Source organism: Hypanus sabinus, chromosome 6, assembly GCF_030144855.1.
Source record: "Hypanus sabinus isolate sHypSab1 chromosome 6, sHypSab1.hap1, whole genome shotgun sequence".
NCBI lineage: Eukaryota > Metazoa > Chordata > Chondrichthyes > Myliobatiformes > Dasyatidae > Hypanus > Hypanus sabinus.
In genome coordinates, this window is record NC_082711.1 from 86913792 (window position 1) to 86933754 (window position 19963).

The window sequence follows — 19963 nt, forward strand, 5'->3', positions numbered from 1 at the left end:
TCATTAAACTAGTTCCTGATTATTTGAAATTCTAAAATTGTGGAAATGTACTGGTGAAGTTGACAGGAAAAATCAGGTACATTTCTGGAGAGAGGTGTTTCACAGGCCACAGAAACTAGTTGATTATCCACTTGGACAAAGGATAATGCAGAGGAACTTAAAGAGGAGAATGAGTGAAATAAAACAAAAAAATATATTTTTCTTTATCCAAAGGTATTCCTTTTAAGGATTCTTCCATGATTCATACCTGTCACACTTAAAAGACTTAGTAATTTTATATTAAACTGCTCTACAGCCTTGAATTTTAACATTTTAAGCTGTTATCAGTTTCTGGAATTTTTTATTGATAGTTATGGCAATGAGGAAAAATAGCTGTGGAACAAGGAGTAGTTAAAAGAAGCGGCACAGTTAATATCCTATTTTGCTGATGTTTTGTCTTAAATGCAAAGTTAACATACTAATGGCTGCTTTAACTCAGATGCTACTTTGGCAATTTGTAAATAGCTGGATCATCATCTGAGATGACTACTTCAATTGTACAGTTTATATCTATGCTTTCTTATTGGATGCCTTATAATTTATTTTGCAACAGAAGTAAATGTTAGAAATAGGTTAAACTTCTTGGGATTCCATAAGTGCTAGGTAGATGCACCACCACCTCAGGCAGTATATTCCATGCACCCATCACTATCACTCTTGAGTTTAAAAAAAATCTCTGACTTCACTCCCATTCCCCCCAAAACAGGCCACCAATCACCTTAAAATTATGCCCATTCATTTTAGCTATTTCCACCCTGGGAAAAAGTCTCTGGCTGTCCAATCAATCAAAACTAATTATCATCTTGTATGGCTCTTATTAAATTATCTCTCATCCTGCAACGCTCCAAACAGAAAAGCCTTGCCTTGCTCAACCTATCCTTGTAAGACATACTCTCTAAACCAGGCAGCATCCTAGTAAATCTCCCCTGCACCATCTCTAAAGTTTCCACATCCTTCCTATAATGATGCAGCCAAACTTGAGCACAATGTTCCAAATATGATCTAACCAGGGTTTTACAGAGCTGCACAACATTGCCTTGTGCTGTTGAATACAAACACCTGAATATTGAAGTCCAACAGATGGCAAAACATCTTAAAATGAACTGTGGCTGGTTAGGGAGCTTAAGCTAAAGGAATCCTTAAGAAGCGATGATCACAATATTTCAACTTAAAATTTGATAGGGAGAAAGTAAAGTTTGATGTAGCAGTATTTCAGTGGAGTAAAGGAAATTACAGTGGTATGAGAGACAAAGATGCAGGATAGATGTATTCCAAAAATAAATACTCAAGTGGCAAAATAGTACAACTGGCTGACAAGGGAAGTCAAAGCTAATGAAAAAGCAAAAGAGAGGGAAGCTTTTAAAAATTTACAGAAAGCAACCGAAAGAATCATTAGGAGGGAAAAGATGAAATCTGAAAGCAAGTTAGCAAGCGACATCAAGGCGGAAAGAAAAAGCTTTTGCAAGTATATAAAAATAAAAAGAGAGATGAAAGTGGATATAGGACCACTAGAAAATGAGGCTGGAGAAAAAATAACAGGGGACAAGGAGATGGCTGATGAACTGAATAAGTATTTTGTGTCAGTCTCCACTGTGGAAGATACTAGTAGTGTGCCAGGTGTGAGGGGAGAGAAGTGGGTGTAGTTACTATTACAAGGGAGAAGGTGCTCAAAAAGCTGAAAAACCTAAAGGTGCATAAGTCAGCTGACCAGTTGAACTGCACCCGAGGGTTCCCAAAGAGGAAGCGGTAGAGATTGGGGAGGCATTAGTAATGATTTTTCAAGTATCATTAGACTCCGGCATGGTTCCAAAGGCCTGGAAAATTGCAAATGTCACTTGATTTAAGAAAGGAGGGAGGCATCAGAAAGGAAATTATAGACTAGTTAGTCTGACCTCAGCAGTTGGAAAGATGTTGGAGACAATTGTTAAGGATGAGGTTATGGACTACTTGGTGTCACAGGACAACATAGGACAGCATCAGCACGGAATTCTTAACAGAATTCATAATTCTGTTGGAATTCTTTGAAGAGATTACAAGTAGGATAGATAAAGGGGATGCAGTGGATGTTTATTTGGATTTTCAGAAGATCTTTGACAAGGTGCCACACATGTGACTGTTTACTAAGTTAAGAGTCGACGGTATTACAGTAAAGTTATCAGCATGGTTAGAGCACTGGCTGACTGGTAGGTAGCAGCAAGTGGGAATAAAAGGATCCCTTTCTGGTTGGCTGCCAGTGACTACTGGTGTTTTGCAAGGGTTGCTGTTGGACACCTTTTTATGCTGTATATCAATGATTTAGATGATAGAATAGATGGCTTTGTTGCCAGATTTATAGATAATATGAAGATTGGTGGAGGGACAGGTAATGTTGAAACAGGAAGGCTGCAGAAGAACTTAGACAGATTAGGAGAATGGGCAAGAAAGAGGCAAATGAAATACAATGCTGCAAAATGCATGGTCATGCACTTTGGTAGAAGAAATAAATGAGCAGACTTTTTTCTAAATGAGAAGAAAATCCAAAAGTCTGAGATGCAAAGTGAGTTGGGAGTCCTTTGGCAGAATACCCTAAGGGTTAACTTGCAGGTTGAGTTTGTGGTGAAGGAGGCAAATGCAATGTTAGCATTTATTTTGAGAGGTCTAGAATATAAGAGCAGGATGTGATGCGGAGGCTTTATAAGGCAATGGTGCGGCCTCACCTTGAGTATTGGGAACAGTTTTGGGCTTCTCATCTAAGAAGAGATATGCTGGCATTGGACAGGGTTCAGAGAAGGTTCACAAGGATGATTCTGGGAATGAAAGAGAATATGAGGAACATTTGATGGCTCTGGGCCTGTACTCTCTGGAATTTGGAAGGATAAGGGGGATCTCATTGAACTCTTTTGAATGTTGAAAGGCCTAGACAGAGCAGATGTGAAAAGATATTTCCCTTGGTGGGGGAGTTTAGAACAAGAGGGCGCAGCCTCGGGATAGAGGAGAGTCCATTTAAAACAGAGATGCGGAGAAATTTCTGTAGCCAGAGGGTAGTGAATTTGTGCAATTTGTTGCCACCGACAGCTGTGGAGGCCAGGTCATTGGGTGTATTTAAGGTGGAGATTGATAAGTTATTGATTGGCTATGGCATCAAAGGTTATGGGGAGAAGGCTGGGAGTGGGGAAAAAAGGGATCAGCCATGATTGGATGGCAGAGCAGACTTGATGGGCCAAATAGCCTAATTCTGCTCCTGTCTTATGGTCTTAACCACTCTACTTAAGGGATTGATGGATGTGAACCACAAGCTCCCTCTATTCCTCCACACAGATGAAAATCATGCCATTAAACTTGATTCTGCCTTCAAATTCAACATTCCAGTTCACACTTTTCTGGGTTGAACTCCATCTCCAACTTCCTAGCCCTTCTATTCATTTTGTCAACTCTTACACTAACCTTTTACAGTACGTATTCACAACTCAATCAACCTCATGTCATCTGCGGACTTAGTAAGACACCCACCCACTTCCTCATCATAAATTCATAAAGGGTAGAGGCCCCAGAAAGCTCCCTGCACAACACCACTGGTCACTGATATCCAGGTGGAATGTGTTCCATTAACTACCAACTGCTGCAACTTGTGGGTAAGCCAATTCTGAATCCATATTGCCAAGTTTGTCTGCATTCAGTGGCTTCTGACTTTCTGAATGAACCTATCATGGGAAACCTTATTAACTGCCTCACTAAAATCGATATACACCACGTCCACTTGCTGTAGACTTATCATCAATGTGCTTTGTCAAATCATCTGAAAATTCAATCAGGCTTGTGAGGCTTGACCTACCTCTGACAAAGCCACACTGACTATCCCTAATCGGACTATGGTTCTCCAAGCGCTTATAATCATACCTCTAAGAATCATCTCTAATAATTTGCCCAGCGCTGAAGTAAGACTCACTGGTCTATAATTCCCAGGGTGATGCCTACAATCTTCCTTAAAAAAAAAAATTACTTTTGTCACCTCAAATCATCTGGTATACTCCTGTGGCCAGTGAGGATGCAAAGATCATTGCTAAAGATACGACAATCTCTTATCTTGCTTCCCATAGTAACCTGGAATATATCCCATCTGGCCCGGGGGATTTATATTTCAAAATGTTTTTTTTTAAATTCCAGCACACCACCTTTCTTAATGTCAACTGAATCTTGATCCAGTTGTAAGCCTTTTATTCTTGGCTTTACAATCGATATTTATGTTTTTTTCTTGGTATAGTTTTTGCGAATATCACCATGAAAGTAGATTACAAGAGGATGTGATTTTACTGTAGAAAAGGAGTTATTAAATACTTATAAAATGCTTCTTTACTTTCTTAAGTAAGTTTTATAAGATAAGTATATTAGGTTTAGAAACCTTTCAATAAAATTAGTACTTAAAAAGGAGTTACTGGGATCAATTTTCTCTGTTATTAAGTATTACAAGGGTATGGATATATATACTGTACTAGAATAATTTTTAGATATACCCTACAGTGGAACATTTCCAAGATGTATTGAAAAACATAGACACATTTTAAGTTACTAATGCAGGAAAGCAAGCTAACAATTCTCTTGCATTGTAGCAGTTTTTCAACATAGGTAGTACAAAGTCAAAAACGGCAAACACTGAGATTCCCTGGCCACAGTACTGGATTGGTGCTTTGCTGAGAATTCTGGGACATGCAGTGGAAGCACGAAAGAGAATCAAAGGGACCCAAATATGAATTTTTTGGTGAATTTCTGATTCTTAGTGTGAAGAAAAATGATTAAAATGAGAGGGAAAGGTTTTGTAAAGTGAAGTTTAAAGGTAAACACAAAGTATACTGCAGATGCTGTGGTCAAATCAACACGTACAAACAATCTGGATGAATTCCAGATGCTGTCTGACCTGAGTTCACCCAGTTTGTTTGTACGTGAAGTTTAAAGGTGTTGGCAAAGTAATTGAGCAGGGAGTTTGGGACTCATTTTGGTAACCCTGGTGACATTAAACATATGTTGGATCAGAGCCAGGTTCTCAGAATTAACCATCAGGCAGTTATCTTCTTCAGCAACATGCACATGATTCTAGAGGAATTCAGCAGGTCAAGCAACAACTATCAGTTCAGGTGCCTTGCTGTTTGGTGTGGGAGATCATGTCTCTCCATCCATCACGGTCCCTGACCCTCCGAATTGTAGTTGTTGCCTCCCCTGTTTCTAACCGTGATGTTAATCCATCTATCATTTTCATTCTCTGACTGCCTGTGCTTCTTTTTCCTTCCAGCTTTCCAGTTGTAACTAAATGTTCTAATGTCTCTCTTCGCATGATGTGTCCAAAGAATTTTGATTGCTGTTTTCTGATTTTTTTAAGTAATGTATGTTTTGTTTTTGTTCTCTGTTGAACTTCGTTGGTTATGAACAGCTATGGAGATGAATAAACAGTCGATATTTTGGGTTGAGACCTTTCTTCAGAAATGGAAAGGGAGGGGGAAGATGCTAGAATAAAAAGTTGAGGTGAGGAGAAGGAGAATAGTTAGAAGGTGATAGGTAGGAAAGATAAAGGGCTGGAGAGAAAGGAATCTAATAGGAAAGAAGAGTGCATCATAGGAGAAAGGGAATAGGTGAGGAACCATAAGCAGGTAAGAGGCCAGAGTGGAGAATAGAAGGGGGGAGGGAGGGTTTTTTAACCAGAAGGAGAAATCTCCCATTCCCCCTGTGGAGATAGGGTCATTCTCCAGGTGGTAGCCATGTAGACAAGTTCTTCCAAAGTTCCATCTGAGAATCCATCTGCAGTTCTGCCTGCGGTCAAAGTCAATGTTTCCTTTAAGGTATATATGCTAACTTTTGACTTGGGGTGCACCTTTAAATAAATTAGCAAGCATTTGGCCTTTGATCTATCACCTGTTGGCTCCCAGTCCATATTGCCAATTGTCTCTTTCTTTCACCTCAGAGGTACACCACAGAGCTTGACGTGTTGTGTCTTCCGCCATTCATTTTCAGAAAATTAGAGTTACATAGAACAATGCAGGCCCTTCTGCTCACAGTATTATGTTGAGTTTTTAAACCTACACCAAGATCTATCTGACCTTTCCCTCCCACATAGCCCTCCATTTTTCTATCATCCATCTGTGTACCTAAGAGCCTCTTAAATGTCCCTACTGCATCTGTCTTTACCAACACCCCTGGCAGTATATTCCATGAACCCGGCACTCTCTGTGTAAAAATCCTACCTCTAACATCTCCCCTATATTTTCCTCTAATCACCGTAAAATTTTGCACCTTGTATTGGCCATTTACACCCTTGGAAAAAGTCTCTGGCTATCCACTCTACCCATGCCCCTTATAATCTTATACACCACTCATCCTCCTTCACTCCAAAGAGAAAAGCCGTAGCTCATTCAATCTTTCCTCATAAGGCATGCTCTCTGAGCCAGGCACCTTCCATAAATCTTCCACATCTTTCCCATGTCATTACGACTCTTGAATTCAATCCCCCAATTAATGAAAGCCAACACACTGTATGCTTTCTTAACCACCCTATTGGCTTGGCAGCAAATTTGAGGGATATATGGGTCTGGACCCCATGATCCCTCTGTTCCTCCACATTGATAAGAATCCTGTCATTAACCCTGTACTCCGCCTTCAAGTTTGAACTTCCAAAGTGTAGCACTTCACACTTTTCATCCAGAATCCTCTTTGACTTTCTACCATCAGGCAGGAGACTCTGATACATTAAAAACAAGAACAGTCAGGATGAGAGACAGTTTCTTCCTTCAGTCCATTAGGCTTCTGAACTCCCAGTCACATCACTTTCAAAGTGTCACTGGATAATTTGTTCTGTATCTTAAAATACTTAATTTATGCACTTTATGTTGTGTACTCATGTGTAATCCACTTGTACAATTCATTCTTACTTTCATAAATTATTATATGGTATGTGTGTTATGTATACTGCATTGTTTTAAGCCCAAGTTCAGCAAAACATTGTGTTTGTTGGTATACATGCATATACAGTCGGCCCTCCTTATCTGCGGGTTCTGCATCCACGGATTTAACCAACCGCGGATTGGGAAAACCCAAAAGTTCTCTCTCCAGCACTCGTTATTTGAGCATGTACAGACTATTTTTTCTTGTCATTATTCCCTAAACAATACAGTATAACAACTATTTACATAGCACTTACATTGTATTAGGTACTGTAAGTAATCTAGAGATGACTTAAAAGTACAGGCAGTCCCCGGGTTATGAACGAGTTCCGTTCCTGAATCCGTCTTTAAGTCGGATTTGAAGTCGGAACAGATACATCCGGTATTATTTAGCGTCAGTTCGTCAAATGATTGTCTTTGTATATAGTATATACTTTACCTTCCTATGCATATAAAACAGTTAAGAAATGCATGTTTTTCGATAGTTAAACCACTGTGTTGCTTAGTACCGGTAATAATTATAGCTTTCATCGGGGCAGGGCATTTCACATGCTCCATTAAAATTGTTCTGATCATTGACCAACTGTAGCCTAACTCTTCCAATGACCGATGGCATTTCACCTCTTTCCGATCACTTTATTACTTCCACTTTATTTTCAATCCTGATCGTGATTATTTTCGTGAACAGAGACACTGCAGATTCAGAGCTACACCCGGTCCTAATAACCACCGCGCTGAGACAGGTTAAATAAGGTCCGGGGTCCTGCTGGGTCCTAAAGACCTCCGCGCTGGTTAACTAAATAAGGGACTTGAGCGTCCGCATTTTTTGGTATCCCTGGGGGTGGGGGGGGGGGTCCCGGAACTGATCTCCCACGGATAATGAGGGTTGACCTTAGTTAAATGACAATAAACTTGACTTGTTTTGACAATGGTTAAGAATTGAATGTGCTTCAAATGAAGCCTGTTCTTTTGCTGTCATGCCTCAAATGATCCAGTTGTATGTCATCACAACTACTTTGCTGAGGGATTCATGCAGCATAGATATGAATCCAAAGGGATCCCATTTACCATCTTACATAGGCTGATGGACTTGCTGGCATCTAGAGTGCACAGCTGGTATGGGCCCCGCTGATTATCCAGCATTGTGAACCAACAAATTCATTTATTTTGTCTGCATTCAGGCTCAGTGTATTCAGAAGGGCTTCAGGTCCATTTTAGCTGCTCCTCTGAGTCAAGGATGTTGTATCTTTTTCCAGTGGAGCAGTCCTTGGAGGTATCTACACAATCTGAAATGAGCTCTTCATTGCTGTTAATTAGCACTGTCAGTCTGCACTCACTTGTGAATCATCGGGTGAAGACCAAAATATCATCCTAACTGTTCTCGTGACCAAGTAGACATGGGAGCCATCATGTAGTATCTATGATTTTTCTTGATCATGCTTCCAGCGAGACTAGATCCTCAGAAATTGGCCTCTACTACACATATGAAGGATTAGCGTAAAAGGTTGAATTAACATTTTAAAAGTAATAAATTTCCTATTTAGCCTATGTAACGCTCATGTGAATGGCTGGTGTATGTCTAGGGAAAATTTCTCCACCCGCCAAACCGTGCCTCCCATATACATGGATGCTGTGAAATGCACACGGGTACAAACTCGCACACACAATATCAAACTGCACACCATGTACATTTACAGAATACATTTTATAAATCTTACTAGAACTAAGTGATTAATAGCGATACAATATATATGAAAGAAAAGAAAGGAAAGAAAAGGCACCAGAACTTATCAGGGGTCAGTCAATTAGTGCACAATCATTGGAGCTCAACCATCGAAGCCTTCAGTCCACAATTCGATCCTCTCCGACCTCCACGACCCACGTGCCTGGAACCAATCTCAGTGGTCAACCAGAGTGCATCCAGCACCATCCGCCTTCCTTGTGATCTCCTCTCCAACTCCCCAAAAGCCTGCATAACACCAGCTTACAGACCCACAAGAAAGAATTACATCTATCCCAATTGGTTAACAAATCTCATTATCAGTAATTATAACCCAAACAACCTGCGAGAGAAAGCACTCTCTCACCAGTTAACATAACAAAGAAGACATTTTGATTAACATAAGAAACCCCTTACACTTATATAGGTAACTTTTATTCCCTGTTGCAATTGTCACAATGACAGAGCACTTACACTTGTAACAGCTGACTGAGAATCTCTGTTTCTCTATCTCCACTGGTCAGGATACTAAAGTTCCACTGATCTTCAGAACTTCCCGATCTACACATAAACAGCATGAACTCAATGGAGTTCCTACTTTTAGTTTTTTGTTACTATTGGGTGTGGTTTAAGAGGTATTTAAATAGATACGTGAATAGGCAGGGAACTGTGTAGGCAGATGGGATTAGTTAGATTGGAGTTATGGTTGGCACCGACATGATCGAAGATGATCTACATGATCGAAGAGCCTGCTCCTGTGTTGGCTTCTATGCACTATGTTCTGTGGTCCTCACGGGGAAAACTCAGTATTTATTGTACAACCTGAACAATTTTGAGAAGGTGCTGTGAGCTGCATTATGCAATATCTGTATGCCACTTTTCTGCTTCAGTTACCCAGCTGATCTCTTTGTGTACGTTCTGACTTATGGACAAAATTAACTTTGGACACCTGTAAAAGTGAAGCCACTTCTTATGTGGGGAATAGTCTGTATAAGGATCAGATATAATGTTCTTTCACAGAGTGAGTTTATTTGATATCTGGCTGTTCTTGGATGGTGCATGAGAGCAGTGAGAATTGAGACATCTCAGGAAAAGGCATATAAATTTCTTTCCACACTACATTTCTTCTTCCATCAACACACAGAATTTGTATAACAATGCTCTTTACAAATAGCTTAGATGTTTATTTGTTGATGTGGAGGTCTTTTGAAAATATTGCACTTCTGACAAAATGTATCCTTTTTGGCCAATTAACAATAATGTGCATGATTTCTATTGTGAACTCCCATTAGCTAATATACTCTTTGAATGCCATATTGCCATATTTAGAGCAATCATCCTCTCATCAGAAATCTGCTTTTGCTTTTCCACAAGAGAAGTTATTACTACTTAATGGATCCTTTTCAATGAAACTAATTTTTTTTTGTTTATTCAACTAGTTTTCACATTGTGTACAATAAAATGATTGAATGTTATTACAGATGTACTGTTACATTATGTGAAAGAAGTTATATGCGCAGGAAGTAAACATTCAAATCATCCACTTTGGATATGCTATTAATGCTTTTGTTAGTCACAGTGAAAGACAGAGATTTCTCCGTTACAAAGAACATAAGGCACCAAATCTGAAATCATTAGAAATTGTACAAGATACATTATTAACCACGAGGAATAGAATGGAATCTATTAGCATTTGGCAGCGCATACCCACTAATCATAGTACACCCACGCAAATTCAGAAAAGGAATTGCAACAACAAGAACCCAAATTAGAACTGGAATCAAACTGATTAAAAAGAGATAGGAACCAAAATAAAATCTTAGATCAAGCACTTCGCTGAGTTGATTGAAAAGTGTAAAGTTCAAAGTAAAATATGTTATCCGAGTAGATACTTGTCACCACATACACCCCTGAGGTTCTCTTGCTGCAGACATTCTTAGTAAATCTATAGAACAGTAACTGTAAATTCTAAACATCAGGAACTGTTAACTGTAAATAAATAGTACAAATGCAGATATAAACAAATAACAATAAGTAATGAGCATGAAATAACAATATAACAGAGTCCTTAAATGAGGGTAGCTATCCACTTTTTTTCAAATGCCTGATGGCTGAGGGGTAGTAACTGTTTTTGGATCTGGTGATCTGAAGTAGAGGTGCTGTCATGCTTTCCTCACAATAATATTTATATGATGGGTCCAGGACAAGTCCTCTGGGATAGAGACACCCAGGAATTTAAAGTTACTGACCCTATCCACCTCTGATCCTCCAATGATTACTGGCTTAAGGACCACAGGTCAAGAGCCTCTATTCTCTCAAGTTTAGCTTTGACTTTGTTCAACAATGGGACTGGTATATGCCTCACTGTGGTCAGAGAGTAGGGTATCACTCCTGGCCTCAGATGGATAAAGTACTCTTCTTTCAGTACCACCAAGCCTGTGACAACTTTGGGTACTTCTCCTGCCACTGAACATTGTTTAGCGAATCCAGCCTTGTACTGAGGCTTAGCTTTTTGATGGCATGTCATCCCAGTAGTGGTGAGAAGAGATCCTGAACAACATAGACATCCTCTTTAATTGTTTCGCATTTTTATGGATGGAAGTAGTAAACATTCCTTACACACTGAGCTTATGTTTCCCTGGTCCAACAAGAACTTTCTTTAATGCATTTAGCACTATGCCTGTTTTCTTCACCAGTTTGTGACCGGACATTCATGCTGTGTCAGTGTCCATTTTGAACATCACGGACTCATTTTGCAACTGAACTGTCGTACACCAACCTTGTCTATTTGAATCTAAGGCCCAAAGGAAAGCTCTCTCTTCGTCTGAATCATGGTCTTCTTCGACCTCCTGAAGGACTGTTTTTGAGTGATACTGGCTTTTATAGTGGCTAGCTCTGCTGCATTAGTGGCATTTCACTTCTGTTGCTGGACGGCTCTTTGACATTGAATGGAGACTTGTCGCATCTCCTGCAGTTGGATAGTTCACCTGTTCTTTGTTTCATTTGCCTGTTTTGTTTGAGGTGAGCTCTACTCCCACCTCTTTCTGTTGTCACGTACCCCGTGACCGGGTTACCGAACCAGCAGAAATGGAATAATACGTTGGAGTCTGGTGGTACTGTAACTAAAAGTGTTTATTAGAAAACTAAGTAATACAGTAGAATAAAATGCAAATATACATATACAACAGGTTACCAATGATATATACAGAAGTGTGGAAATAGGAATCAAAACCAAGTTCTATCAAAGTCCGGGGTAAATGAATAGTCTTAAGATGATTTAGAGTTCAGTTCAATTTAGTTTAAGTCGAGGTAGTTGCTGTTGTACCATTGGAGAGAGAGAGAGAGAGAGAGAGAGAGAGAGAGAGAGAGAGAGAGAGAGAGAGAGAGAGAGAGACAGAGAGCGAGAGGTGATGTAGTTGCAGGCAAACCTTCCGTTGTCATCTTGTCCTGTTGTGGTCACCGACTGTGACCCTTCCGTACCAGGCCAGACCTTTCTTCAGTAGTGAGCCTGTCACCCAGGTGAGGGTGGACACACACACAAGCCCCCACCGGCCTGCCTTCACACACTATGAGCCTCTGATCGATTCCCCCGAATCGATCCTCCAAACCCCCACCTTCCCGTGGGTGCACAATGCTCTTTCAGAGTCCCGTGGTGTGTCTGCCTGTGTCTCAGCAGACTTGCTTTTTTATCTCCCCTGCCGGGGTACCAGCCATCCATCAACTGCCCATGTCCATCACCTGGTCCTGCCTTGCTGTCTCAGCAGGAATCTTAAGCAGGCAAAGAAAGTGTCCTTGGAGTAGAAGTAAATAATCAGCTATGGAGCCATAACTTTAAATCTTTGTCTCTCTCTCGCTCACTTCTGCGCTGGGTGCCTCCCCTTCTTCTATCTCTCTCATTAGCAGCACAAACAGTGTCCAAAAGCCAGTATCATTCTCCCACCATTTTAAAGTGGTTGTCCACAGAAACTATGAACCCTAGGGGCATTGTCTTTCTGACGGCACCTTGTTTGTACCTGTCTTTTTGTATAGCCTCTAGCTTTACCTTAGCATCATTTTCGTGCCTGAGTTCTGCCTGTTGCTGACAAGCATTCTCACTCTGCCTGACCATAGTAATAGCTTTCTCTGGTGTGAGATTTACCTACAACCGAGTCTCTCTTGGTGTCCAGTAGCCTGACAACAATCCTGTCTCCAATGAGCTCATCTCTCAGATTTCCATTTGCAGTTAACTGACAGGGCTCCTGTTCTCTGGAGTTGAACTTCACCCTCTCATTTATCACATTTCACTTTCCTGTGAAATATTCAGTGAATTTTTCCAGCGCTGTCTTGTACCCCTTTTTCTGAGCATCTGTCAACCCTAATCTACCCATGACATCATCTACTTTGTCACCCAAGCAGTATATCAGTGTGCTCACAAAGTACACTGCAGATGCTGGGGTCAAAGCAGGTCGGGCAGCATCTGTGGAAATGAACAGTCAACGTTTCGGGCCGAGACCCTTCGTCAGGACTGAGTTTCTCCAGCAAGTTGTGCATATATCAGTGTGCTCACTTGATGCTCTTCTGAAGCCTGAGTGAGAATGCTTGCAGCTCTAAATCTCTCGAGCATCTGAGCCACCTCTCAAAGTCCCCGGGTTTAGAGAAATCAAGTGGCTCGGGGAGTTTTATTAGTTAAGTAGATGTAGGTACTGCAGGTATTTGCTCTATGTCCCTGTTTTTTACTTCTCATTTTATTTGTCTGGACTACAAAAGTCTTCTTTTCTCTCCCTGAGAGTTTGATTGACTTCTCTGACTTCTGTGTGATGTCTGTAACTCTGTGCACTTTCCCAGGCCAATGGTCCACAGATTATTACAATATTCCCACTTTGGCTGTAGCTTGAATGTGTTGTCTAGTAAACCTGGCCCTTTCTCAGCTCACACATACAGTTAGCAAACTAGCATAGGCAGTTTAGGTTGATAAGTTTCTGGATATTTTTCATAAATATATGTAAACAAAACAGTTTTACTGTAAGTTCTTTTTTAGTGGGGGATCTCACATGGTCTTTAGCACCAATTCATCAAAGATCAAGCACTTCTGACACCTCTTTGCTTGAATTTGAGTGAGAGTGCAGAGCACACCAGGATGTCAGCATGCAGGATACTCAACTTTATTGATAACCCTGCTTGTATTGTATGTGAACTCCTCCCATGTGGAAGTGGCATAGGAATAACATTAGTAACTACCACTACACTCTATTCTGAGGCTGTGTTCTCTAGTCCTAGACTACCACATGATAGGAAACATCCTCTCCACATCCACTCTATCCAGGCCTTTCAATATTTGATAGGTTTCAATGAGATCCACCTTTATTCTTCTAAACTTCTAAACTCCTGAGACTACAGAGCCAAAGACAACAAACGCTCTTCCTGGCGAAGGGTCTCGGCCCGAAACGTCGACAGTTCTTCTCCCTATTGATGCTGCCTGGCCTGCTGCGTTCCACCAGCATTTTGTGTGTGTTGTTGTTTGAATTTCCAGCATCTGCAGATTTCCTCGTGTTTTCTTTTCATTCATTAACGCTTTCATGCCATGGATCTTTGTCGTGAACCTCCTCTGGACCCTCTCCAATGCCACCACATCTTTTCTCAGATAAAGGGCCCAAAACTGCTCACCGTACTCCAAATGTGATCTTATAAAGCCCCACTGACTCAATTTGCAAGTGAACCTTTAGGAAGTACAGCACATGGTCCTTTTTATACAGCTTTTCTACACCCCAGTGTAATTTGTATCCCAAATCATGGCTACTGTTCGGAAGCCTGTATATAACTAGCAACAGGGTCTTTTTATTCTTGGTCTTACCCCTACCGACAAGGATTCTACATCTTCTGATCCTATGTCATCACTTTTTGTTGAATTGAATTGAATGATCTTTATTGTCATTATACATAGGTACAATGAAACCCTGTTTGGCTTCCTCTCAGGCAATCAAACAAAGCAGTAGATAAAAACAAGACAGTAATAGAAAAACAGTATTAAATAGATAAGTAGCATAAAATAAGTTGCACCAGCACCAGAATGTCACAGTAATGCGCAAGTGTTTGTGCAAGAGTCCTTGTGTGTGCTCACAGTTTCAGACATTGTTCTGTGGGAGTGGTGTGTTGGAGGCCACAGCTCTGGGATAGAAGCTGTTCCTCAGTTTATTTGTTCTGGTTTTTAGTGCCCTGAACCTTTTGCTGGACGGCAGCGGGTCAAACAGGGTGTGTGGTGTCTCTGGTTATGCTAATTGCTTTCCTCCTGAGTCTGCCTGAATAGATGGTGTTCAGTCCTGGGAGCTCCATCCTTCACCACGCGATGCAGGTCTTGTTGCTCAGCGGCTGTGCGGCTGGCATACCACACTGTGGCGCTGTTGGTCAGGATGGTTTCAATTGTGCTTCTGTAGAAGTTAAGCAACAGGTTTTGTGGGATTTTGGCCTGTTTCAGCTTTCTGAGGACGAAGAGTCTTGTTGTGTCTTGTTTTACAAGCAGCGAGGTGTTGGTGGTCCATGTCAGCGAGGTGTTGGTGGTCCAGGTCAGCGAGGTGTCGGTGGTCCATGTCAGCGAGGTGTCAGTGGTCCATGTCAGCGAGGTGTCGGTGGTTCATGTCAGCGAGGTGTTGGTGGTCCATGTCAGCGAGGTGTTGGTGGTCCATGTCAGTGAGTTGTCGGTGGTCCATGTCAGCGAGGTGTTGGTGATCCATGTCAGCTAGGTGTTGGTGGTCCATGTCAGCGATGTGTTGGTGGTCCATGTCAGTGAGTTGTCGGTGGTCCATGTCAGCGAGGTGTTGGTGATCCATGTCAGCGAGGTGTTGGTGGTCCATGTCAGCGAGGTGTTGGTGATCCATGAGAGCGAGGTGTTGGTGATCCATGTCAGTGAGGTGTTGGTGGTCCACCTTGGCAAGGTGTTGGTGGTCCATGTCAGTGAGGTGTTGGTGGTCCATGTCAGTGAGGTGATGCTGGTCCACGTCATCGAGGTGTAGGTGGTCCATGACAGTGAGGTCTTGGTGGTCCATGTCAGCGAGGTGTTGGTGGTCCACATCAGCGAGGTGTCGGTGGTCCATGTCAGCGAGGAGTTGGTGGTCCATGTCAGCGAGGTGTTGGTGGTCCACGTCAGCGAGGTGTCGGTGGTCCATGTCAGCGAGGAGTTGGTGGTCCACGTCAGCGAGGTGTCGGTGGTCCATGTCAGTGGTCCATGTTAGCGAGGTGTTGGTGGTCAATGTCAGCGAGGTGTTGGTGGTCCATGTTAGCGAGGTGTCGGTGGTCCATGTCAGCGAGGTGTCGGTGGTCCATGTCAGCGAGGTGTTGGTGGTCCACGTCAGCGAGGTGTTGGTGGTTCATGTCAGCGAGGTGTCGGTGGTCCATGTCAGCGATGTGTTGGTGGTCAATGTCAGCGAGGTGTTGGTGGTCCAGGTCAGCGAGGTGTCGGTGGTCCATGTCAGTGAGGTGTCAGTGGTCCATGTCAGAGAGGTGTCGGTGGTCCACGTCAGCGAGGTGTCAGTGGTCCATGTCAGCGAGGTGTCGGTGGTTCATGTCAGCGAGGTGTTGGTGGTCCATGTCAGTGAGTTGTCGGTGGTCCATGTCAGCGAGGTGTTGGTGATCCATGTCAGCTAGGTGTTGGTGGTCCATGTCAGCGATGTGTTGGTGGTCCATGTCAGTGAGTTGTCGGTGGTCCATGTCAGCGAGGTGTTGGTGATTCATGTCAGCGAGGTGTTGGTGGTCCATGTCAGCGAGGTGTTGGTGATCCATGTCAGCGAGGTGTTGGTGATCCATGTCAGTGAGGTGTTGGTGGTCCACCTTGGCGAGGTGTTGGTGGTCCATGTCAGTGAGGTGTTGGTGGTCCATGTCAGTGAGGTGATGCTGGTCCACGTCATCGAGGTGTAGGTGGTCCATGACAGTGAGGTCTTGGTGGTCCATGTCAGCGAGGTGTTGGTGGTCCACATCAGCGAGGTGTCGGTGGTCCATGTCAGCGAGGAGTTGGTGGTCCATGTCAGCGAGGTGTTGGTGGTCCACGTCAGCGAGGTGTCGGTGGTCCATGTCAGCGAGGAGTTGGTGGTCCACGTCAGCGAGGTGTCGGTGGTCCATGTCAGTGGTCCATGTTAGCGAGGTGTTGGTGGTCAATGTCAGCGAGGTGTTGGTGGTCCATGTTAGCGAGGTGTCGGTGGACCATGTCAGCGAGGTGTCGGTGGTCCATGTCAGCGAGGTGTTGGTGGTCCACGTCAGCGAGGTGTTGGTGGTTCATGTCAGCGAGGTGTCGGTGGTCCATGTCAGCGATGTGTTGGTGGTCAATGTCAGCGAGGTGTTGGTGATCAATGTCAGCGAGGTGTTGGTGGTCCATGTCAGCGAGGTGTTGGTGGTCCATGTCAGCGAGGTGTTGCTGGTCCATGTCAGCGAGGTGTCGGTGGTCCATGTCAGCGAGGTGTTGGTGGTCCATGTCAGCGAGGTGTTGGTGGTCCACGTCAGCGAGGTGTTGGTGGTCCATGTCAGCGAGGTGTCGGTGGTCCACGTCAGCGAGGTGTTGGTGGTCCATGTCAGCTAGGTGTCGATGGTCCATGTCAGCGAGGTGTTGGTGGTCCATGTCAGCGAGGTGTCGGTGGTCCATGTCAGCGATGTGTTGGTGGTTCATGTCAGCAAGGTGTCGGTTGTCCATGTCAGTGAGGTGTCGGTGGTCCATGTCAGCGAGGTGTTGGTGGTCCACGTCAGCGAGGTGTTGGTGGTTCATGTCAGCAAGGTGTCGGTTGTCCATGTCAGTGAGGTGTCGGTGGTCCATGTCAGCGAGGTGTTGGTGGTCCATCTCAGTGAGGTGTTGGTGGTCCATGTCAGTGAGGTGATGCAGATCCATGTCAGCGAGGTGTTGGTGGACCATGTCAGCGAGGTGTTGGTGGTCCACTTCGGCGAGGAGTTGGTGGTCCATGTCAGTGAGGTGTCGGTGGTCCATGTCAGCGAGGAGTCGGTGGTCCATGTCGGCGAGGTGTCGGGGGTCCATGTCAGCGAGGTGTTGGGGGTCCATGTCAGCGAGGTGTCGGTGGTCCATGTCGGCGAGGTGTCGGGGGTCCATGTCAGCGAGGTGTCGGTGGTCCATGTCAGCGAGGTGTTGGGGGTCCATGTCGGTGAGGTGTCGGGGGTCCATGTCAGTGAGGTGTTGGTGGACCATGTCAGCGAGGTGTCGGTGGTCCATGTCAGCGAGGTGTCGGTGGTCCATGTCAGCGAGGTGTCGGTGGTCCATGTCGGCGAGGAGTTGGTGGTCCATGTCAGTGAGGTGTCGGTGGTCCATCTCAGCGAGGTGTCGGTGGTCCATGTCGGCGAGGTGTCGGGGGTCCATGTCAGCGAGGTGTTGGGGGTCCATGTCGGTGGGGTGTTGGTGGTCCATGTCAGTGAGGTGTTGGTGGTCCATGTCAGCGATGTGTCGGTGGTCCATGTCAGCGAGGTGTCGGTGGTCGATGTCAGCGAGGTGTTGGTGGTCCACGTCAGCGAGGTGTTGGTGGTCCACGTCAGCGAGGTGTTGGTGGTTCATGTCAGCAAGGTGTCGGTTGTCCATGTCAGTGAGGTGTCGGTGGTCCATGTCAGCGAGGTGTCGGTGGTCCATGTCAGTGAGGTGTTGGTGGTCCATGTCAGTGAGGTGTTGGTGGTCCATGTCAGTGAGGTGATGCAGATCCATGTCAGCGAGGTGTTGGTGGTCCATGTCAGTGAGGTGTTGGTGGTCCATGTCAGTGAGGTGATGCAGATCCATGTCAGCGAGGTGTTGGTGGACCATGTCAGCGAGGTGTTGGTGGTCCACTTCGGTGAGGAGTTGGTGGTCCATGTCAGCGAGGTGTCGGTGGTCCATGTCAGCGAGGTGTCGGTGGTCCATGTCGGCGAGGTGTCGGTGGTCCATCTCAGCGAGGTGTCGGTGGTCCATGTCGGCGAGGTGTCGGTGGTCCATGTCAGTGAGGTGTTGGTGGTCCATGTCGGCGAGGTGTCGGTGTTCCATGTCGGCGAGGTGTCGGTGGTCCATGTCGGCGAGGTGTCGGTGGTCCATGTCAGCGAGGTGTCGGTGGTCCATGTCAGTGAGGTGTCGGTGGTCCATGTCGGCGAGGTGTCGGTGGTCCATGTCAGCGAGGTGTCGGGGGTCCATGTCAGCGAGGAGTTGGTGTCCATGTCAGCGAGGTGTTGGGGGTCCATGTCAGCGAGGAGTTGGTGTCCATGTCAGCGAGGTGTTGGGGGTCCATGTCAGTGAAGTGTTGGTGGTCCATGTCGGCGAGGAGTTGGTGGTCCACGTCAGCGAGGAGTTGGTGTCCATGTCAGCGAGGTGTCGGTGGTCCACGTCAGCGAGGTGTCGGTGGCCCATGTCAGCGAGGTGTCGGTGGTCCACGTCAGCGAGGTGACGGTGGTCCATGTCAGCGAGGTGTTGGTAATCCATGTCAGAGAGGTGTTGGTGGTCCACGTCAGCGAGGTGTTGGTGGTCCATGTCAGTGAGGTGTTGGTGGTCCATGTCAGCGAGGTGTCGGTGGTCCATGTCAGCGAGGTGTCGGTGGACCATGTCAGTCAGGTGTCGGTGGTCCATGTCAGCGAGGTGTTGGTGGTCCATGTCAGTCAGGTGTCGGTGGTCCATGTCAGCGAGGTGTTGGTGGTCCATGTCAGCGATGTGTTGGTGGTCCATGTTAGCGAGGTGTCGGTGGTCCATGTCAGCGAGGTGTCGGTGGTCCATGTCAGCGAGGTGTCGGTGGACCATGTCAGTCAGGTTTCGGTGGTCCATGTCAGCGAGGTGTTGGTGGTCCATGTCAGTGAGGTGTCGATGGACCATGTCAGTGAGGTGTCGGTGTTCCATGTCAGTGAGGTGTCGGTGGTCCATGTCAGTGAGGTGTCGGTGTTCCATGTCAGTGAGGTGTCGGTGGTCCATGTCAGCGAGGTGTTGGTGGTCCATGTCAGCGAGGTGATGGTGATCCATGTCAGCGAGGTGTTGGTGGTCCATGTCAGCGAGGTGTTGGTGGTCCATGTCAGCGAGGTGTTGCTGGTCCATGTCAGCGAGGTGTCGGTGGTCCATGTCAGCGAGGTGACAGTGGTCCATGTCAGCGAGGTGACAGTGGTCCATGTCAGTGAGGTGTCGGTGGTCCATGTCGGCGAGGTGTCGGTGGTCCATGTCAGCGAGGTGTCGGTGGTCCATGTCAGTGAGGTGTCGGTGGTCCATGTCGGCGAGGTGTCGGTGGTCCATGTCAGCGAGGTGTCGGGGGTCCATGTCAGCGAGGAGTTGGTGTCCATGTCAGCGAGGTGTTGGGGGTCCATGTCAGCGAGGAGTTGGTGTCCATGTCAGCGAGGT